Here is a 17,064-nt window from a genome sequence, read left to right on the forward strand (position 1 = left end):
CCTCCAGGGTGAACAGCCCACACCGCACCCTGCATGCCCGCATCTCCAGTCAGCTCTGCCCTGAAGGGGCGGCCGCTGCCACCTCCTGGTCAGGCCTGACGGCCGTGGGCACACACCAGTGCAGCAGCCGTGAATCAGCAGGGCCCTGCATGGCTGGCACCTGGGCAGGACTCGTGGGCCTCCTGCTGCTGCGACAAGACTTCCCCTTGGTGGGAAATACGGTGCCTTCTCAGGCCAGCTCTGGGGGTCACAGCTCCCCTCCTTGCTAGCTGGATGATCTTGAACTTGAAAGCCTTCCTATCCTTTCTAAGTCTCAGTTTGCTTCCTCCTGTAAAGTAGGAAAATTAACACCTCTTTTCTAGGCCTCTTGTGAAGATTACACATGACCATGTTTTTCAGGAGCCCTACCCAGTGGCCTTAAAGCCGTGCCATGATACAGGTTCACCATTACGGTGGAACTTGCCTGTGGGGCACCCTCAGACCAAACCGAGGGTCTGCAGCAGACCAAGGGGTCGTCGGACGTGAATCATTCCAGGCGTGGCTGGTGGCCCTAAGTCACAATGCATGGCACTTGGCTCCACAGCGCCTCTTCCTGCCGGGCCAGCCCGCTGCCACTTGCAGGCACCGCCGGGAGACTTGAGCGACCCCTGGGGCTGCCCCTTGGCTCTCCTGGCAGCAGGAGAACGGCACCACAGCTGGTCCCCCACAGCACTAGGAAGAGTTTTCCTGGACACAGCAACAGGTGGCCCTTTGCCAGACCTCACAAAGACGAAGAGGCACAGCTGCAATACCTGGCAGGCTCCTGCAAGCTCGTAGCCTCCCAGATTAAAAGGGGTCAAGTTTCTGCAGTGGGTCTATATTAGTTGAGTTAGAAAAAAAAGAAACAAGACAAATATTGATTTTTTTTTTCAAACAAAACAAAGCATGATGAAAGTGTGCTTGTGTGTGTGTTGGCTGGGGAGTTGGTGTGGGAAAAAGAAAAAAGCCTGTTTTCCACAAGTGGCATTACAGGGATGAAGTGAAGTGGAGAACGGGAAGACCATGGTTCCCCGAACCACTGCTATATACTTCGTCTAAAAAGTAAGGTTGACAGAACAAAGTCCAGCTGCAGCAAGGGAGCGGCAAGCTGAGAGGGGCTAGCTGCTTGCGGACGCTTTGGTAAGCAAGTGGATGCCAGGACAGGCACACCCCATCCAGCCCCTGCACTGAGGGATGGGCACCCACGCCACCCCCTCCCTGCTCCTGCGATCCCAGCTGCCTTTGTTAGCTCAGAGCCCTCCCTTTAGTGACGCCAGAAAGTGCCTTTCGATTTTTAGCACAACCCCCAAAGGATCAAGTAGCCTGGGAGGACATCCACTGTGAAATGAGAACAGACGGATGCACCATCTACGTGAACATTCTTACCAGTAACCTGAGTGCCTCCAGCCCTCCGGAGTCCAAGGAGCACCTGTCCTTTAGTAGCCCAATAACAGCAGTCTGAGCATCGCCCTCAGCTGGCAGCAGCTGGGGTTCCCTGACAAGCATTTCTGAGCCTGCCTGCATAATAGGGACATGTTCCTAGGAGGCTCTGGTTCTCCCTTATTCCTTGACCCCCAGCCATTCCACCCCAGGCGGCAGCTCCAGGATGTGGGGGTCACTGCCTACCATGTCATCATTTGGAATCTAGGCCGCTGTGTCCACCCCCTTTACTATTTCTTCTCAGTCCTGGATGCAAACCAGGGTCCCCAGCCTCTGACTCAGCTAAGATTGAACTGGTATTTTAATAGTTTTCCCGAAGGCTTAAGAGTAACATGCACACAACATGGAGATCGATTTACAACTGCTACTTAAAGTTGGTAGTCTTCAAGCTCAGAGTCCAAAACCTGACCTCACCTGTCTATCCCGCTGTTAGCAGGCCTCCGTGTGCAGGGGAGCAGCCCCAGCATCTCTGGGAGTCTCCTCACCTCACAGTGGCCCCCAAGAGAGGAGAAAATGCTCCCCTTCCCTGTGCAAGGCCTGTGGCCTCTCCCATGCCTTTCTGTCCCTTCCCTCAGGAGAGCTCCCAGGCTGTGCAGGTGTGGTCTGACCACCAGGGCCCGGACCTGATGAGCAAAACGACTCCTGGTATGAGGGGTCACCCTGTTTAATGAGGGAAGAGCAGCCGCAGCCCATGCTAGGTGCCAGACAGTCACTCCCCACCCGAGGGGAAGGCGGATGCAGCTAACACACACCTCTCTTGGCCGGGTTCAGTCTTGGCTCCAGGTATCTTGGGAGAAAATTCAAGAAAAGAGAACACAGACCACTCAGAGCAAGAGTCACACATGCGGATGTCAGATGGAGGAGCGGGTGCAAGTGGGATCTGACTCCAGGGGACCAGGCTCTCCCGGCACACCAGGTGCCTTGTAAACAAGACCCTGACCATCTCAGGCAGCAGCCTCTGCCCTTGGCACACATCACTCATGTGTCAGACACTCCTCAAGAAAAGCGGACGGGTACTTGCTTCCCAACTGAAATGCTTCAACGATGGGGTCGCTCCCAGAACTGCCCAGAAGATGAATGCCAATCTCTACCCTAGATTGCTCCAGATGTTTACAGTCCCCTAGAGGCAGTTTCCAGCCTCCAGCAGATGACCCATTAAACACACTGTGAATTGAGAAATACTTTGTCGGTTGTACGGAGGGAAACAGAGTTCCAAGCAAGATTCGCTTGTCCTTCATCATCGGCTCCTTTCCATCCAGGATCCTCCTCCGGACCCCATTCTTTTTTCTTTCCACCTATCTGTCTGTCTGTCTGTCTATTTGCCTATCTAATCTATCGTCTACCTAGCCCTCTATTACCCCATGCTAGCCTTTCCTGAAATGGTCCCTTTTGGCCTCCCAGAATCTGCAGGTGCTGCCTGCAATCTCACCGGTGGACGTGAATGCACAGCCTCACCCAGCAGGTTCCTACCACACCGGCCAGGTCTGTCCCTGGCCTTTCCACAGACTTGGTCAACACCCAGAACAGGCAGGGTTGGCTTTCCTTCAAAGCGTGCTTCACAAACACCTACTTCTTCCTCTTTATTTGCATCACTCTACCAAATGTAGAATTTGTATTTAAACTTTGAAAACACAAGAAAAGATACTAGTAAGAAGAATAGAGCATCTTATTCCCAATACCCAGAATTAAAAACACTGTTAACTCCTTGGCTTAATTATTTTCAGAGTTTAGAATGACAAACAGGAAAAAAAAAAATCACTGTCCAGTTTTTACTTAGAAATATAAATATGCTCATAAAAATAACTTTAGCAAGGCAGAAAAGTACAAAATCAAAGTTAACTATCACCCAGGGATAACCACGATGAGCATCAGGTAAACTTCCTTGCAGATATTTGTCTCTGCGTGTATATGAAGAGAAAGCCAAATGATTGGATCCATATGTAGAGAGAAACTCGGAAATACTTTAATAAAAATGGGATAATACCACTTAAGCTAATTTAATAAAAGAGTATTAAGTTGAATTTTATATGAATTTATCAAAAGAAAAAGAAACTGAAATGAGACAGAAAGGATTGTTGAACTACAAACCAAAGTTTCTTTACCACACACACACAAAGTTGTGTAAAGATTCCTGTAAGATTAACTAAAGAGATTATAAAAAGCATTACATATTGTGATCATTATTTTATTAAACTGCATGTTTATATAATAAACAGTACCAATTGATCCCAAGTATGTATGAAGACATTAGTATTTTCATACCTCTTCCTAATTTTTCTGTTTATTAGTTATGTTATTGTTTTAATAAGGCTTGCAGTATTCATATTTGATAACCGTCACTCCCATAGTTGTTTGCAATTCTATTTTTAAATGGATTCTGTGATCACCATCAGTCCTTCTTAATTCCTGAACTCTTTGCTTTTATTCATAACTTACTTGACTTCATTTCCTTATCAAGTAGAGCCCCACCTAAGGGTTCATGGGTGATGTGCTCACAAGCTCTTTTCCATTTGAGAATGTCTCTCTGCCTCCTCTGTACACTTACATGTAGCATGCCTGTGTATAATGTTCTCAGGCAATGCTCTGTCTCTCCCGAGCATTGGAGACATTCTTTAAAGGTCTTGGGAAATTGATGATTGCTGTGGAGAAAGCTTGCAGTCCGCCTGATTCCACTCCCACCCCTCCCCCCAAAACCCTTGTAGGTGAATTGCTTTTGCTTTCTTAATATTGAAGACACTGTTTGCTTTACGCTGAAAGTTCAATAGCTTACCTAGGCTATGTTCAACAACGAGTATGTATAAATCACATTTTCAAGGAACACCACATATTCTTTTGATCTGCAGGATTCTGTCTCTCCTCGTTTCAGGGAAATGGCCAGGTACCTCTTTGCCTACACCTTCTTGGTCCTTTGCTGGCTTCTTGAATTCAGCAACACCTATGATGCTCATACTGGAGCGTCTCTGTCACACTGTGCTCTCCTCTCTTGTGGTTAGAATCTCTTTGTCTTTTTCATCTGCCTCATCACGACTTCCCTCCAGGTCACTGATTTCAATTTCATCTGTGTGCAGCTGTGTCAATTCCTCCCTGGCTCCTCCTCATTTATTTAGTATATGCAGAGGTTTGGGTCCTTGGCTCACTCTTTCTGCCCAGCAATTCTTTCCCCATGTTGTGATTTCTCTCATGTGACTTAGAGTGAGAATTCAGGTATTTCCAAAGTTGTTTGATGTATGAAATGGTAATGAAGAATCTTCTTCTGTTCCATGGGTATGTTTTCTTCTAGGTTGGGTGCTTTCTTCTTTTGGCTACAGCACAGTTGTGCTGTATATTTTGCTTTCATTTAAATAGCTCTGGACTTCCTGTTTGCACTGATATCATGACGGGCCTTCTAGACTCTTTTGGCCACATTTGAGATCAGTTTGTTTGGGCTTTAAACTTCTACCTGAGGCCTGGAGAAAGCACTTGGTCCACTTCCCTTCAGCCTGAGGAAGGGGGGGGTCGGTGTGGGGTGCGAGGAGCTCAGCCTATGCATCAGCACCTTTGGGTAGAATGACTGGGCTCAACTTTCTCTTCCAAAGTTTGCCAAGTGGCCTGGCTCAGGGCTCACTGCACCTGCTTTGAGGGTGTCTGTCATCACCACGAGGAACATCCTAAGCCTGGGATGTTGTCCTAATGGGGAAGGTAGCCCTGGAAGGAGGAGGAACCTCAGTGTCCACTTCATGTCCGTTTCCCACGTCATCTCTCCCCTGCAGCCTTCCCACTACTCTCAAGACAGAAGAGGAAAGTGGGAAGAAAATCCAGTCAATTCACTTCTCCCCAGATTTGGCCGAAAAAAATTTTTTCTTCTTGAAAAAATTAAAAAAAAACCTCTACACTTTTATCTGCTTAAAATGGTAACTTGCTGGGCTACATCTCTCCATCCCACTCCAGAATCTTCTGTTCCTTTTCTTAGCCACCAGTGTTAGCATTTATGGGACCAGGGCATGCACCTTCTCACGTGGTTGTTGTTGATTGCTTGCTTATTGCACTGGACAATTTTGTAATCCATTTTCTCAAGTATTGCAGGAGAGAAATTCTGAGATTTGGTTTCCATTCCACACATTCCCCAACCCCCAAGTTTGGGGAGCTTTCTTCATTTTAATCATAATAATCAATCTTTATTGAGTGTCTGTCATGTTCTAGGCACCACACTAAGCACTCTGATATTCATTACCTCACCAAATTCTCCAAACAGTGCTTTAAGGAAAGTATTATTAGTTAGTCCCATTTCAAAGATAAGAAAATGAAGGTCTGAAGTGTTGAAATAATTTACACAAAGTTACCAGCTCATAGGGAAAACCTAGACTGGCCACCAGCAACAGGAAGATTAAAATAACCTTTACCTTGATCTCTCTGTGCATATATGGGGGTGGAATGAGACTGTGCATGCAGCCCAGGCATTTATGGAAGCAAAAGAGCAGCTTGTAGGCTGCCTGTGACCTGGAAGGACCCCCACCTCCTTGCTAAAGGATGGTGCAGCCAGTGATCTCCCCACATCTTCTGTGTCACACTATAAAGTGTGCTCTGGGGAACAGAAGCTGGAGTTTGCTGGATACTGAGTCATGACCTCAGGTTGCGTGTTTGCCTACTTCTCAGTTTTCCAGCCAGACTTTGGGGCCTTAGAGGCACAGCAACAGCACAGCTTTGCCTTAGAGTGGCCCCAAAATCCAGCAGAGAGGGTGGAATCCTAAAGTCTATGGTCCCAGTGGCCCCACATCTAAACAAGACACACCCAGACTTTTCTGTGAAAGTAAGTCTTGGATGGAAATGAATGCATACTTTCATGGGCTGCTTCCCTGGCACTCTGCCTTTTGCACAAGGGTGAAAATTAAGTGTCCTTCTCCACCACCATCCCAGCAACCATAGGTCTCCATGGTCTCTCAGCTCAGAATAGGAGCAGACACACTGGTCCTAGTCAACATGCAGAAGTACGGGGGGCGGCGAGAGGTGGGGATGGGGGCTTGCCTGCAACTTTCTTGGCTCGCCCACCCTGGCTTGCTGCCTGGCTGCACAAGCCCAGCTGCACACGGGGGAGGCTGCCTTTTCTAAATGCATCCTCTCCCCACACCATCATCTCAGAGCAAACAGTTTTCACAGCACAGCCCTGCCTCCTGAGAGATGCTCACCACTCCTGGGGAACCAACAAAAGCCCCTGCCAGGCAGGGTGCCAGGGGCCCAGCCACGGGGCTTCCCAAGGCTCCACAGCTACTCACGGTCCCCTCCACAGCCCTCCGAACTCCAGGACCGCACCCTCTAGCCCTGTCTTAAGGTCACTTCTCTCTACAGGTGTGAGGTGCTCTGAATTCATTACCTTCAATCTTCTTAACAGCCTTGCAAAATAGGAGTTTTGGCACCCATTTAACTGACTAAAAAATTGAAGTTAGAAGGCTTGTTTTCAGCCACACAGTAAGAGGCACAGTGAAGTTCAAATGCAGTTGAGCTGCGTCTTGGAAGCCTTACCTCCTCCATGGGGATTCTGAGCCCTGTGGGGCAGAGGCGTGGCTTTTCTCTCTGAGTCTGCACAGTGGACAGTGTGAGGCCCACTTAAATCCCTGCTCTGCTCTGAGACAGTCAGGGTCCTGCATATCCCTGCTTTTCCTTAGGGGAAGATCTTTGTCATGAGGCCCTTTGGGTCTTCATGCAAATAGACAAGTAGACGTCCCATGGCCTGGGGCCGCAGCTCGGCAAGGTGACTCTCCTCTTGTGGCCCTGCCCCAGACAGATGGGGACTCACTGGGCAGCAGGGCACTTTTCCATCAGTGCCCTGTAGGGGATTCCTGTCCCCTGGGCTCCTACAATCACCTTACACACCTACGTGCTGCACTAGTGCTACAAAAACTGCAAGTAAATGATGCGTCCCTGGAGCCCACACAGCACGGCTGTAGAGAACACACACACACACACACACACACACATGCATTCACACACACACACTGAGAAAACTGAACAATACAAGGGGTATCGATTCGCAGTTTGTGCTCAGAGCCGTGTGCATGATACAGGGAAAGAGAGAACTCTTAGTTGGAGTGGGACTAATCAGAGAAGGCTTCAAGGAGGAGGTTAAGTTAGGATTGAGCATGAGAAGTCGTCGGGCTTACATGGTAGCAAAAAATGAAAGGAGAAGTGGGTGAGCCAGAGTGCAGAGCTGTGAAGATGCCCGATGCTGTACCTTCTGGTTAGAGGACAGGAAGAGCGAGTGACGCTGGCCAAGGGAGGCCAGGCTCACATGTAGGGCCGCAGCTCCACTTATCCACACGTCCTGCTTCTCCTCACCCCTGCCCCATGCAGCTACAGAGTAGTGGGCACGTGGGGCAACTGCTTCGGGACTCCCCATGTCAGGGAATTCCAAGACCCTGCCCGGGCAAAGAGAACAGCCCCCACCAAGCTGGGCCGGCCGGCCTCTCCGCAGTAGACTAACAAGGACCTGGGACACTCAGGGTGTTTAGGGGGCGCAGAGCAAAAGCTGACTAGCTGGAGGCCACAGGGGCCCAGGAGCAGCCTGGTCCCTGCCCTTCCCAAGGTGATTCACCTTTGATTTCTGGAAAGCCCCAGGAGTCTTCTAGGGAAGTTTCTTATTTTGCTCGAGTCCACTTAGATTGGTTTCTGCTGCTTGAAATACAAATAACCTAGGGGATAGAGAAGGGAAGGTGAGCGATTTTCTCACTGAGCACGCGTGTGCTAGGAAGATAAAACATGTCATCTTTCTTCATCCTCCCAATAAACATGTGGGGCTTTGGCAGTATTATCCCCATCTTACAGATGCAGGAGACGGAGGTGAGGCTTCTGCGGCCACGCATGCCATGCCAGGTGTGCCCACATGCCAGGTGTGCCCGCCAGGAAGGCACGGAGCCGATGATGACCTCCCCTGGTCTGTCCGGCTGTAAAAGCTCTTCTCTTCTCTTCCCACCCTTCCACCCCTTCTCGGTCTCCCCACATCCCGTCACCCTCCGCCTGACGTTGATACCGTCTTGGGGTAAAACCCATTTCTCTTTGAAGAAACCAGTATAGTCTTTTTCCTAGTTATTATTTTTGGGGTAAGATGTACACAACAAAATCGGTCGCTGTTGACATTTAGCACATTCACAGCATTACGTGGCCATCTCCACTCTCTGCCCAGCCACCCAGAACATTCTCATCACCCCAGAAGGAAACCCTGCACCCATTAAGCAGCCAATCCCCATCTCCCTTTCCTCCGCCCCCCAACCCCCAGCAACCGCTGATCTACTTTCTGCCTCTGTGGATTTGCTGACTCTGGACATTTCAATTTCAAATAAATGTAATCATACAATATGTGGCCTTCTGTGACTGGTTTCTTTCACTTAGGATTGTGTTTTTGGGGGGTCTATCCATATTGCGGCATGTTTCCATATTTCATTCCTTTTTGTGGCTGAGTAATATTCCATTGTGTGCACAGACCACATTTTGTGTAACCATGCATCCATTGGCAGACAGCTGGGTTGTTTCAGCCTTTTGGCTATTGTGAATAATGCTGCTAGAACATTCATGTATAGGCTTCTGTTTGAACACCTATTCTCAGTTCTTTCGGGTATATAGCAGGAGAGAATTCTGGAACATATAGTAAGTCTATGTTTAACTTAATGAGAAAACAATGTCATTTTATGTCTTTCTTCTCTTGAAAATTCCCACAGCTTTCTCCCCAATATCAAGATACTGTGGCAAAGGACAAAGAGAAACAATGTCCAGAGACAAGAAAGAAACCCCTCACACATTTTCAAAAGCAAATAAACAACTGTTCTTATGACTGGCAGAAGGGTTTCCATGGACAGGCACAATAGCGATCACTTTATACAACTTTCTCGAGTGCCCGGAACAGTAGAGCAAACTGTCTTCCCCTCACCAGCCTGGGCACCTGGGAGAGGCTGGGGGGCGCCTCTGGCCAGGGACACGCCGCAGCAATAATAACCTGGCTCTCACGACCCCAGCAGCACATGAAGGGGAAAGAGTTGTGGGTAATTGCAAATTTGCATTTCAATTCCCAAATACAAATTAAACCCAAAGTTCTCATCAAAGAAAAGATGAAGATGAGGATCAAAGTGATTCCACACTCCCAGAAAAGGAGATTAAAGAAAGTGAAATGAGCACAATTTTAAAGAGATTTTAAAAGGTGTTAATGCAGGCTAATGCAGTTAATGAAAGTTAAAAAAAATAAGTGACTACTCAATTAGCATTTTCAGCTAGAAGAAGGAGAGCTTTTTGCACCTTCCCTCATATCAAAGCCTGGATTCTTCGTCTTATGAAAAGACAACCTCGAATATTTTAAAAGTAAGAGGAGATTAAAAATAGATTTATGATCATTTCTTCATCCATAATAGTAACTATTTCTCGACTCCCCAAACTCGGCTTCATAACATATGATATATTTGTTTGCCCCCAAACAACCTGTGAACCAACATGGTGGGTGCTGGGGGAGAGCTTTGTAAAACCAAGGATCAAGATCAAGGGTCTTTCTGCCAGATGCTCCTCCTCCCCATTATGGCTGAAAGGAAGGGGACCCCGGGTGGACCCAGAAAGTCCTGGATTTGGGTCTTTTGCCCAGTTTCCACTGCCAAATATTAATATATATGGAATAAACAAGAAACAAACAATCAGCCCCCTGGCATTGCTGGTGGCCAAGCCTCTGCACGGCAATTGCCAGGAGAAAGCAAGGCAAGGCGCGGTGGCATCCGGGCAGTTCCCCGCAAGACAGATGCAGTTTGAGGACATCAAAGGCACAGTATGCACCAGGTGGGCGGTTTGTCTGGGAGGCGGAGGCGGGGGCATGGGGGCCTGGTCTACCGGGAGTACCAGGTACTTAGGGATGGGAGCAGTTGCTGCTAACAAGGGCAGTGGGCCCGGCAGGTGCAGCCCTGGGTCAGGGAGGGTGCAGGAGACAGGGGCTGTGTCACACACACGGTGGGTCAGGGGGCTGCCGGGGCAGTGTCCTGCATACAGGGGCAATGGGCAGGTGGGAGGCTGAGACCCCAGAAGGCAGCACAGAGGTAAAACAGCAGGTGTTGGGGCCCCAGGCAGGATGCCAGTCCCTGCAGGGGAGACTCCAGGAGCTGAGCAGGCCCTGGTCTCAGACGAGCTCAAGAACCAAACAAGCTGAGAGGGCACCAAAGAGTGCCGCAGAATCCTCTCCCTCATCTTCACCCTCTCTCCATCACTTCATCATAGTAGCTAGTGCTTACAGGACATGTCTTATGTGCCACGCAGTATTTTAAGCACATTAGAAACATCTCATTTAATCCTCTCAGCAACCCAGTGAAGCTGGCATTATTATCGTTCCCATTTTACATAGGAAAAGCTGAGGCTCAGAGAGATGCAGTAACTAACCCTCAGTCACCCAGCAAGGAGCCGGGGATGTATTCCAAGCCATTGCATGTCAGCACTCCAAGTCCCAGGCACAAGGTCAGGGCAGACCCGAGTTACCATTTAAGGCACCACCCCACCCTTCCAGCCACAGGCAGCAGGCTTCTGGCCCTGGAGCCCGGAGCAAGCGAGTGAAGTAGAGCTTCCCTTGTGGAGACTGGGGAGTCAGTGCCGGGGGGGATGAGGTCTTCTGAATTATCAAAGCCTCTTCAGCCTTCTTCACTCTGTGCACACAGCTGTCCCATGCAGGACCCCCTGGGGGTGGGGAGGGTCCGAGGAGGGATAAGAGAGCTGTGGGCAGGAAAGCATAAGAAGAACTTTGGGACATTTTAGCAGATCTACTCAATCCATGCTTATTGGCCTATAACCTCAGATGATTCCATGCTCATTCATTCATTCAACACACAGTCATCCAATGTCAATAAAACACGGTTCCTATCCTCAAAAGCTCTCAGTCAAGTAGGGGAGAGGAGACTGAAGCAGGGAAGGATACCATTTACAAACAATGGGAGAGGCGAGGTGGTGGAGGGCGTGCATACTCGCTCCGGCCACAGCACTGAGAAAGAGCACCAAACCCAATCAGGGAGGGGCATCCCAGGAAGGCTTCCAGAAGGAGGTGTTGCTGGGGTAATGTTCACAGAAGGACTCACCATGGGACCCCCAGCACCGCGAACAGGGTACGGATCTAAAGAGCTGCAGGTGCACTTTCCAGGTTCTTAAATGTGAGAACTTCAAGGCCCAGGCCTGTCCACTGGGACCGAGTAAGGCAAGCCCAATAAATCCCCCCCCTGCAGTATCGTGCCACAGTCAGGCCTCCTCTGGCCTGAGAGTTGGGCACACCAGTACCCACCTTCACAGCTTACAACCAGGAAACCTGGGCGATCCCTTACATATTAGGAAAGGGGGAGACTCAGGAATTGGGCAAATGATCTTAGGCAGAAACATTCCAGAAGTTTGGTTGAATTCCTTGGCTGAGTCCACAGTGGTGATGGCCTTGGTCTGTCCTTACAAACAGCCAGCCCTTAAGGGCAGGCAGGTGGCGCTCAGTGCTGGTGACTGGACACCTGGATGCGCTCTGGGACTTAACTGGGGCAGTGGTTCTCAAGGCCTAATCCTGAGAATTATTAGCAATGCAAATTCCCCGTCCCCACGGAGACCTGCTGAACCAGAAACCCTGTGGGTGCGGCTGGCAATCGGGTTTTAGCTGGGCTCTTGGCTCTGCTGCCAGCTCAAGTTTGAGAAGTACGGGGCTGCAGAAAGACACATTTCTGGCTGGGCCTTGTGTCTGCTGGGGTGGGAGTCCAGGAGCCCACAAAGTGCACAGAAGACCTCAGGGCGAGGAGGACCCAGACATCCTTCTGTCACAAGTCAGGAATGGTGGTGGTGATGATGTTGGTGGTAAAGATGCAGAGGGAGATAGTAAGATGCTTCTGCTAACCATTGATGAAGCATTTATTATTTGCACTGCCCATTCATTCCTTACCTATGAGATCAGCACTGTTGAGCTCATTCTATAGATGAGCAAACTAAGGCATGAAGAGATTATGCTTCTTGCCCAAGTTCACACAGCTAGCCAGGTGCACGGCTGGGATTTTCACACAAGTCTGCTTCGCTCCACCGTCCATAATGTCATCAAATACCAAGTCATCCAGTCGTCTGCAGAGCAGAAACAATTGCCCAATGCAACACTGTTGGTACTTCCCAAGTATCCACAGTGTGTAAGCTTCTAAGGGCTGGAGCCAGATGACAAGAAAATTCTCCTCTCCTCCTCCCAGAGGAACTTTACTGCACAAGCAGAAGCAGCCTTGAGATAACTGACCCTTGTCATTTGCAGATTTACTATTCTTGAGTCTGGTTGTTTGCTAGCAACCCTCCAACCCGAAGTCTATAACCAGTTGCAGTTTGGCTGAGTCACACATTTCAATCCCAGGTCCCACAAGGCCGGTGGGGGCAAGAGAGCCCTGAGTGTGTGTGAGCAAGGGCCTAGTTTGGGGCCCTTCTCAGCTGCCATTCCCCCTTCTCTTCTCATCAGGTGCAAGGACTACTGGAAAGTGCAAGACAGTTTCCTTCCTTTAGAAAATGACGCAGGAAAAAGCCCACAGCTAGTGCCAGGGCGATATTCATGACCCTGGGGCTTTGCACAGATCTCAGGACGCATCCCTCCCGTAGACAGGGTCTGCTGCATTCTACTAGTCTGTGCTTATGACAGTAACATGTTTGGGTTTATGTTTTTCTCCAACTGCCACCAGGCATGGAAAGCTGCCGTGAATCACCGACTCCTCCCCGCCTTCCACTCCTGCCCCAAGTTCTCCAAGTCCTCCCTGATTCCTCTCCAGTGGATGTCACATGCCACACTGTCATCCTGGCACCCAGGCCTCCCACGGGAGGCTGCCAGTGGCTTGAGTGCAAGCCTGGTCCCAGTTGTCTTTGTTTGCCAGCATTTAACACAGTGCCTGGCATCAGGTGCCATGGGAAAGTGTTTGCTGCATGGATACCTGAAATAATTAATTACTTCATAACTTGCCTGATGAATTCATTTTACCACAGGTTCATGGAGGTGTAGAGGTAAATATTATTTCTGTTTGACTTCTAAGGAACGTGAAGGTCAGAGAGGGTAAGTCACACAGTCACTGGAGCCCTAACTTCTAAGCCAGAGTTGTTATGCAAAGCATCTAGTCTGATACCTGGAATAAGGTATAAACTCAACACACTCTATAATCTTCCCACCTCCACTCCTTTGTGTAGTTTGGCTACAAAGCTGAGGCTAATTTTCTCTTTATCAGTTACCCATACACTGGAGGAATTTGAGTTAAGAGCCTGCCTTTTAGGGCATCCAGCCCACCTGCAAAGAGAAGTCAGCATGCAGTCCCTGTATTATCCAGTCTGTGCCTCTGGTGTCAATGAATGACAAGGGCCCAAAGACAAACCTGTGAAGGAATGAGTGTGTGCCTGTACACCTCCAGGGGAAGGAGACTCCATGCCATTTTTGGGTAACGCCAGAGTTGAGGAGATTTCTCCCCAACTCATTCTGCCTGTGCCCTCCCCTCGCAGGTCCCAGGGAAGTCTCTGAGACCTCGGAGAACCAGCTCAGCTCCTCTGCCCACATGGCTATCCCCAGTTTGAAGACAACTGCTTTCACTGCGACCGTATTCCTACAGAATGCATTGTTCTTTCTGTGGTTGTTTTCAGTTGTACTCTGGTTTGAAATGCTTAGGATGGTGGAGGAAAGACATGTTTATGTTCTTTATTTGTCTCCCACGTTGGACTCAGAACCCTTACTTTATGTCAAGGCCATGTCTCTCCTTTCAGTTTCAGGCTCCCTGGGGTCAAGGTCTCTGCCTTCCCCTTAATGAAGTACATATAGCATCCAGGTCTCCATGGGGCCCAGCACAGAACTGGCACCAAGCCCAGGGCACATGCAGGGGAGCAGAGGCACACACATCCCTGCGTGGGGGGTGGAGGGATGGGCAGGCCGCCTCTCTCTGTACCATCCAGGCTTTGCAAATCGCCCAAATAACTCTTTCCAGGAGCCACGTCTTTGCTGGGGGAAGGGAGGTTTAAATTGGTAGCTTCCAAACATAACAAGCTCAAGACCAGACAAAGGCAGCTGAACAGCCCCCGTGGGAACCAGCGGTTTTATGAGCCCGTCATATTTACTATTATCCAATGAGTCATCGGCGACATGTTTTCATTTTGAGGCTGCCGGACGAATAGGCTCTCATTGGAGCCACTCTTAATCCATTATTTATGCCCACTCTTTGTCCTCTCAATTGTACCTCTGCAGACAAGAACCTCGGTCTACATCCTTCAGCAGCATTTGCTGGACTAATGCACGGCCTGCGTTGCAAGCACAGCCTCGGGCGTTTAAAAATAGCAAAGTGGGCAAACACTCTGATTATGAAATTTCTAGCTGATATTTCCCTTGCCTTTCATTAGGGGGAAAGCTAGCATTAAGTGAAACCACAAGTCCAACGCGTAGAAACTAAGAATGCTGTGTTTATGACTTCTGCTCAGACCTGCCTCCCAAGAAGCTTATGTTGGTATTGTAGCAACTGGGAGCAACAATTTGAATCTGTCTGTTGTGCCCAAAGATCACTTTGCTAAGGCCAAGGAAGGAAGAACAATTAGCTAATTAGTAAATTGTCCTCAAGTTTGCACTTAGATTGTGAGAACAAACCAATTGCGAGGTTTCAGAACTGGCTTATCCATTTCACGCCACAGGAAAGAAAATATAAGGCTTGTGAAATTTAAAGTGACTCATTGAATCCAAATTTGCCTGATGTTATTGGCCACTAATGACCCGTAATCTTGGCTAAACAAGGAAATGGTTTCCTTTCTGCAATGATGGGTCAACGGGAGGACAATTCCCTCCGTGGTTACGGGCTCTGCTGCTGCTCAGAGGGCTGTGTCGTCCAGACTGGGCACGAGTCTGCACCTTCTGGGAGGCAACTCTGGAAACACCTTGTGTGGTCGCCTGTGCAGCCCTGGGCGGGTCTCCGGGGATGGGCAGACTGGTAACCGGAGAAGTCAGGAGGCAGGACAGTGGACGTCCAAGTGGAAGCACATTCTAGGTCCAGCTGGACTCCCCCTGGAGGTGAATCTGGAGCAGAGCCACAGAAAGACTTTACATGGTTGGCACTCACCTGAACCAGTAGAACAGCAGCGTGGCGGCCCCTCACAAAGTGTCTTTTCATCAGTAGCTCCCGTTTCTGAAACCCATAGCCCACCATGTATGTCCTGGCTGCAGTCCCTCTGAGCTGGCTCTCCAGCACTGCCTTCAGGTCTGTGAGCTCTGAACATCTTTCCAGTAAACTCCCTTGTGCTAACATTAGTCAGAGCGGTCTCTGTTGCTTGCCGCCACAGTACCCTAACCAGTAAGAGCTGGAAAATGAAAATAGGAGAGGAACAAATGCCAAGACCAAAGACCCAATGGTCAGGGGGAGGGTTGAATCAGAGAGAGAGAGAGGGGTGGACCCAGGGCTCAGGGCGTGCAAAGTCAGAGGGAGCACTCAAGAACAATACATGCCTCGGGGCGCAGAACCATTCTCCCAGGCAGATGATACTGTTGCCAGCATCTAAGCCCCATGTGAGGCACCCCAATGTTGAATCTTCATGGTGTCAGATGTAATATGACAGCTCAGGTCTTAGTCCACCAAGTGCTTATTCTAATTTTGACAACAGTAGGAGGCTGTTAGAAAGGTAAATACACTTTCTGCTTAGAATGATTTGAGTGTCTTGTAAGAAAGCAGGGCACTGAATTAGAATTATGTATTTCTCCATTGAACAAACATTGATTGAGCTCCTATACCCTGCAAATGTCTACTCTGGACAGTGGGGAGCCCAAGGTGACTAAGACACAGGCCCTGCTCATGAGCTTGAGGACAGGCAGCGTGCATACAGCACTGCGCAGCAGTACAGGAGGGCCAGGACGCTGGGGAATAGGAAGTTCAGAAGCAGAGAAGTCCTCTGAGTGGAGAGAAGCAGGGCAGAGGACAGGGAGGGGCTGGCACTGGAGCTGCTCCTCCAAGGAGAGGGGCCGTCTCACTGACAGCAATTCCAGATGCAAGGAGGGGAATGGCAAAGGGGTCTGACTTGGCTGGTGCACCAGGCAGGATGGGGAAGGTAGGCTGATGGCAGATTGTGGAAGGCCAGACAGGGAAGTCTGGATTTTACCTCTACTGGAGCCAATAAAGATGTGGAGCCAGAGAGGGACTTGATCAAAGCAGCAACCTGCAGATAATCTCCTGGCAACAATCTGCAGAGCCAGTGGGAGATGGGAGAGACTGAGCATAGTTCCAACTGCTTGGAGGCTACTGCAACAGTCCAAGCAGCACTCTTCACCTGAAACCAACAGTAGGAATACAAAGGAAGACAGAGGTAAAAGCTCCTGAAAGTGGAAGGGTTGAGAGGTCAAGCGCTGGTAAGTAGGTGGGTGTGGAGGGAGAGCATAAGCCAAGGGGACCTCCAGAGTTTGGGCCAAGATAGCTGCTCAGTTTTATTCAAGTAACACACATTTTCTGACCACCTGCTCTGTGCACAGCATGGGTTAGCGGTGGAGAAACACAGGGGTAGGGAGGAGGTGTTTCTGTGGTAAAAGAAAAGACCGGAAGGCCTAAGTTCTGGAGGGTCCAGGAAGCCTGCTAATGAGCTGGGACTGTTGCCTTAACCCAGGGCTTATCGAAGTGTGCTCCATGCATC

At 49.4% G+C, this 17,064-nt stretch overlaps 1 long non-coding RNA gene across 1 annotated transcript in view; it reads right to left on the reverse strand.

The window, feature by feature from the left end:
- The window catches only part of LOC118923710 (uncharacterized), a 50,653-nt gene that overhangs the window by 16,653 nt on the left and 16,936 nt on the right, over positions 1-17,064 (reverse strand). Inside the window, exon 4 of the long non-coding RNA XR_008992659.1 lies at positions 8,024-8,120. This is a non-coding gene — a long non-coding RNA (uncharacterized LOC118923710). The remainder of the gene's footprint in view (positions 1-8,023; positions 8,121-17,064) is intronic.

Source organism: Manis pentadactyla, chromosome 11 (genome assembly GCF_030020395.1).
Source record: "Manis pentadactyla isolate mManPen7 chromosome 11, mManPen7.hap1, whole genome shotgun sequence".
Lineage (NCBI taxonomy): Eukaryota > Metazoa > Chordata > Mammalia > Pholidota > Manidae > Manis > Manis pentadactyla.